Source organism: Phaseolus vulgaris, chromosome 7, assembly GCF_000499845.2.
Source record: "Phaseolus vulgaris cultivar G19833 chromosome 7, P. vulgaris v2.0, whole genome shotgun sequence".
In the NCBI taxonomy this organism is placed as follows: Eukaryota; Viridiplantae; Streptophyta; class Magnoliopsida; order Fabales; family Fabaceae; genus Phaseolus; species Phaseolus vulgaris.
The window spans coordinates 24,051,199-24,057,707 of NC_023753.2; positions in this window are offsets into that span (position 1 = coordinate 24,051,199).

The window sequence follows — 6,509 nt, forward strand, 5'->3', positions numbered from 1 at the left end:
ATCAGTATAGCCTTATCCTTGCTAGGTAAAAAGAATGACTCGTCATGAGTTGGGACATTAAAATTGAAATCCCATAAGCTTTTTCCTCGCGAGCTTTTGCCTCGCACTCTTGGATGGTGATAACCTCTTGGTGGGGGGCTCGGCCATCCGAATGGGAATGTTCGATAGGAGAAGTTGTTTCTGGTCTCTTCCTCTCAAAGACAAGGCCTGAGGTGGTATGCTCGTCCTGATCAGATTGGATTTGAGCAACACCAGCTGAAGTTTTTCTCTTTTGCAGCAAGGAATCCTTGTGCAAGCTCGCAGCTTCCCTCATTTTCCTGGTGAGCTCGGCCAGCTCAACCTTACTAATATTGGAAATCATGTTATCTGCAAAAACGAATAAACATTTAGAGGTCATGGATTAACTTTTCCCTTCAAGGGTGAGAAAGGAGATGTACCAATATAGGCTTTGAGAGCATCAGGGAGATATTCTTTAGTCAACAGTGTCAGAGTATCAAAGACGACTTTCAGATTCACCAAAAATTCAAAAATGCCTTGGTCCCTTAGGGGCAGATCTTCCAAGCGTCGAGCACTCTGGAACCGAGGATTGGGTGTCCAATACAAAGGAAAGTCATCCAGTAGGGACGGATCTCCTGTCGAGGCTCGGACTTTGATAAATCGACCTTTGAAATTTTTGTAGGATGACTGGAAAAGAGTAAGCAAACCTATCCCAGGAGCACCGTTTAGAGAAACCCATAGTTGGCGACCTGAGTGTTTAACTTTGAAAAAATATAGGAAGACCTCCACAGCTGGCAAAATGTCGAGTTGGGAACACAAAATTATAAAACCTCAGATGAATGCCCAGCTATGTGGATGTAGTTAGGTAGGTCTGTTAAAATTATAGGGCTAAAACAAGAGGGGAGTGAATTGTTTTTGAAAGATTTTCGCAAGTATTGAAGGTGGAGTGAAAAGCTATGAAGAATTAATCAATTAAAAAACTGTCCAACCAAATATAAAATTGTCTTAAGCTTGATGCAGAAAATCAACATGTTTTTACGAAATAACCGGTTAGTTTTATCAGCACTTTTATCAAAACAGATTTAAAGCAATTTAAATAGTTTAAGGATAGAGAGATTTACACAGAATGTTTATACTGGTTCACTCAACACCTGAGCTACATCCAGTCCTCAGACACCACTGCGAATTCACTATGTAATCAATCACAGATTACAAACTACACACACCAAGAGTGATGATCTTGAACCCCTCAAGAACACACACCACTCCTTGGCAAAAACCACACCAAGAATGTTGATTTTGAACCCCTCAAGAACACACAACACTTTTTGGAAACACCATTACAGAAATACAATTATTAAGAAGGAAGGGAATAGAATAACTCTGGGTAAATCACAAGATCAAAGATCAGAATACAAGACCCAATCCTATTCCACACACTTGAGATGATCCAAAAGCTCTTTGAAAGCTTGAAAACTCTCTTTGATTGATCTCTCTCACTTAGTTAATGCATAGGAGCATAAAAACCACATTTTTATCTTTTAATCAAATGGTTAAAACAGTTACAACAAAAGCCCAAAAGCAGTTGGAATAATTTAAAACAGAAAAACCATTTAACAGAATTATGTTAAGGTTTTCAGCAAAACAATCGCTTGATTTTTTGAAATAACCGATTGATTTTTATTTGATAGCATTAAAATTCACTAAGTGTCAAATAACGTGTTATTTCAAAATTTTAACCTATTGAAATTTGTTTGACAACAAAGGCAAAGACAAAGCTTTCCAAATCATTTTGAAATCCAAACAACCTGTTATTTTGAAATTTCAACCTGATGAAATTTTACTTCCTTATAGAAAATGAATCTTTTCAAAATTTTAAAGATTCCATTGAGCTTGGATCAACTTAAGGAGGGAATTAACAAGTTTCAAACAACTAGACACACACAACAACAACAAGATCTTCAAGCTTTCCACTTGGATTTGGAGACATCAAAGCATCTTGTTTAACAATCTCCCCATATTTCATGAAGACAAATCCTTGGTTTGCTTGTGATGTTCTGTTTGAATTTGTTAGTACCTGCAAAACATAATTTGTGCATGTATCAGAAGTAATCATATCCATATATCATTAGCACCACAAAACTAGCTTTCACTAGGTGATTCTCATAAGGAAAACGAACAAAATCAGTGTGAAAACTAGTGAAAACAAGGTGCAAAATCATAGTTATGCAGTGATCCTGTCGTCAACTCAAGCGTGGAGGAATTGCTTTGTCGCTTCCTTACCCCGCCTATGCAACTGTGCTATCCGCAAGAATGCTCTTAGAACCTTCTCCAGGAACTTCAAACGCAACCTGCAAAACACACAGACGGCGCCTCTAGCGGCCGTTTGCACTCCGACGCTCAAGTTAGGTCACAGAACCACCAACAAAAAATGTCACTGAATCTCTCTCTGATTCTCTTTTTTCTCTCTCTGTGTGTCTGTGCCTAACAGAATTCTGTTACGCTATCCTCTGCGTGTGTCAGAATTCTGTTACGCTATTGTGCGAAAACGTACCACAATGAGTAAAAACGTGGGTGTGTGTGTGTTTTCTGTACCTTTCACGACGCGGAGTGCACCTTTATCTTGGTCGCGCCTCTCCCAGATGGTGACACGTGGAGGCATGCAACTCACATCTAACCGTACACGTGCCACTACCTGAAGGGCTCTAGCGCATCTCTTTGTGTGCCTAAGTTATTCCTTTGCGGAGTAACTTAGCGCGTTTCTTCCATCTGGGTGAATCGCACACTCTCAGGAGAACGCCAGGTGTGGCTGGGCTAGGCACACTCACCAAGCATTGCTCTCTGCATAAACGATTTCCCCTTCACGATGTCATGCACGTAATGGGTTAAGAGAGTCACCAATCACTGACCGGTTTACTAACTCCCTCAGGCCACTCTCGTGCACGATTCTACCGGCGAGCAGCTCCTCTTTCTCTGAGATATGATCATGCGAGGTCCATGCGTAACGCTCTCGCTGGGAATCTCAGTCCCAGTTTAACTGCGTGTAACACGAAACCCCGATGACCATGCACCCGATGACAGATCGGTGCTCTATTGCTTCTCGCGTTCTCCCCCCAGGTGTTTATCTTGGAACTGATCTGTCGGTGGCCACTCGGTTACTGACCACCGATCACCGTTCTGGGTGATCTCCTCCCTGATTTCTCTGCCACCTGATCCACGTGTCACCCTGCGAGTGGTCCACGTGGTTATCTGCTATTGACGTCATCGACTACCGATGACCGACCGGATCACAAGCCCCCCAATCTCGAGCTGTGAACTCGTTCTCAGCGAAGAGACTAAGTGGTCGCGCCCTCGGTCCACGTGGCAAGTGGGGCCACATCACGTGCCACCTCACGTGTTGCCTTTTAACGTTATGATTTCCTCCCTTAATCTCGCGACATGTGGACGTATCAACGGCCAGCGTGGAGTGTCGCTAATGCTTCCCTTATTCAAATAGGCGCGCGCCTTCACTGTTTCATTATCTTCTTCAATACTCCAACTCTCAGACTTACTTCAAATCTCCTCTCTGCGCGCCCAACTTTCTTCAAGCTCTCTACCTCAAGACCTTCCGCGATCATCTAAAGGTATGACTTTTCTTCTTCCTTGATCCATTTAGGTTCTTTTCACCGATTGCATTCACCCTTTTCACTACCATGCATTCATCTTCTCTGTTTTTCTTCTTCTCAACCCGCGCTAGGGTTTTTTGCGTTTCTCACTTCGCTCTCTACTTCTCCCTCTTCCTCTTCTTCGCCTGGACCTTTCTTTCTTCTTCCCTTTCTCTGTTTTTCACCGAACCATTCATCATTCCCTCTTCTTCCGTTCATCTGACTTTTTGCTTTCCTCCATTGCAGTTATCTCGCAATGGCTCGCTTGAAGCAAACTGCTCGCATCGTTGCCTCATCCTCTGGTGCACAGCCTTCAGCAAGTGCACCAGCATCACCTCCACCTGATGCAACTTCCTATCAGGACTACGCTAGGGTCTATGACTGGGCTCCCCTGGCATTGTTGGCCGAAACTTCCACTCAACTACCGAAAGGCCACCTCAAAACCCTTCTGAGCAATGACCCTGATGAGCCCTCCTGCGCCATCGACAGGGAGAATGATTTCAACGTTCGTATACGCATTCCTCCTCGAGGGATGCCAATCTGCGCGGACGATAGGGCTACCAATGGGGTGCCCTTCACCTTCATATACTCTGCCATCTTCAAAAGGTTGAAGCTGCGCTTGCCCTTCACCTTCTTTGAGAAGGAGCTGATGATGGAGTTGAACGTCGCCCCTTGCCAACTCCATCCGAATGCCTGGGCTTTCATACGGGCATTCGAGATCCTCTGCAACTACTTTGGGCATAACGCCTCTGTAGACGTCTTCCTACATTTCTTCGAGGCGAAGAACCCTGGGGATAGGTCCTGGGTCAGCCTGAATGGAGTTGCTGGACGAGTGATCTTGGGCCTGTACCAGCAATCGTTTAAAGATTGGAAGGGCAGGTTCTACATGATATCTGCTACCCAGCAAAGCCCAACGCTGCTCGAGGGGTTTCCCCTTTATTGGGTTCCTGGAGTCGAGTTTAAGAAGCCCCGGGGCCTTGAAGCCATGGCTCCCTACGAGCACGAGCTGTGTAGGTTGCTCCTAGGGGCAAAATATAACTCGGCCCTTCTCATCAAACACGAGTTTGATGTGGTGTCTCTGAAAAAGTACATAGGTAGGCTCTTCTTCTTGCACCTCTTAGAATACCTGCACACTCTCATGCATACTTGGATAACATTTTATCCACTTGCATAATTATGCCATCTAACTCTTCTTTTTACCCTTGATGTAGACATGACTTCAGGGAAAGATAGGAGGAGGGCACTACTGGAGCTTGCCCGGACCAGGGGTGCCAAGGGGACTGGTTCTTCCTCCTCTTCCACCGAGCCCATCGCGACTCCACCTCTCTTGGTCGCGCCAGCTGAAGGCCCCGAGCCAGAGAAGAAGAGAAGAAGGCTAACAAAGGCCTTTCCCGCAACTGTTGCGGCCGCTGCTGCTCCTACCCCCTCAACTGAGGAGGAGAGTTCTGGCTCTCCTCTTATACATCGCAAGAGGAAACACGAAGAGGTTGGGGGGGCTTCATCCCTTAGGCCTGGGGAAATCGAAGTGGTGCAGATCGAGGAGGGTTCACCCCCACCTCCTCCTACTCAACCTGCCCCAGCACCAACTTCCTCCCCCTCCCCTCAGCGCCTACCATCTCCAACGCCCCAACTTTCGTCTCCAGCATCACTTCCACCCCCACCCCCAGCGGGCCAAGCTATTGGTCAACCCACTCCACCTGCTGGGAGTGATTCTGCCCACTCGGGGGGTTTCCCAAGACTTCCTGCATCACCACCACCGCCAACCTCTGCTGCTACTGCTGAAGGTGGTGAGGCCAGCTCGCAGCCAAACAGCTCTGGTGCTAGCAATGAAAACTTCAGTCGAGTCATTGCCTTGGTTCGACATTTCATACGCAGCCGGGAGCATCTCGAATGGAGTGGGCAAGAGGTGGACATGTACTTGGCCAAGCAGATAGTGCTTTCCCTAGAGTTTTCCACCCAGCACCGCAAGCAACTGGTCCTGGAGAAGGGGGTCAAGGAGCTTGAGCACGACAAGGAGTCACTGCAGAGTGACTTTGAGGCTGCCCAAGGGTCCGTAGACCTGATGAGGGATATGGTGGAAAAATCCAGGAAAGAGTACCTATCGCAGGTCCAGGAGACCATCAAGACTGAGATCTTGATGGGGCAAGCTGTCAATACTCTGGACAGCGAAGTGGTGGAGCTGAGGAGCAAGATAATCAACCTGGAGGCTGAGACTTCCTCCCTACGCCAACTGAACTCACAACTAGCGGGGGATCTCAAGTCTACCAAGGAGGAGGCCACTGATGGGGGGAAGAAACTTGAGAAGGCAGTGAGCGAGCTCTCTGCAGTGAAGGTCGAGCTTGCCGAAGCAAAGGGCAAATTGGAAGAAGTTGCCTCTTCCATTGCTTCCCTCACCACTGAGAAGAACGCCTTGGAGACTTCATAGCAAGAGCTCGAAGCTGAGAACGCCGAACTTATGAACGTGAGTGCTGACGCCCTTGCTGATGGGTTCGAGCTGGCATTCGAGCAGATTCGTTGCGTTCTTCCAGATTTGGACCTTACGCAGTTCAGCATCTACCACGAAGTGGTAGATGGCAAGCTCATTCCTCCTTCTTGAGTTTTCTTCTTGTAATTTCATATTTCTGCACAATTCTTGTACTTGAAACTTGTATAGACCTTGGTGTGAATATATACTTGCTTCAGCCATATGTTTCTTCTCTCGTATCTTCTTAAGCTTCATCTTTCTTTTTGCACACAACTAACTGTTAACTAGCTTAGGTTTAACGCGATCTGTGCTCTTTGATCTTGGCCTCTACCTTGATCACGACTAACAACTCCCTTAGCTTTGTCTTTAATAGTTCTTCTGCATAGTTTCGTACTAGATGACTG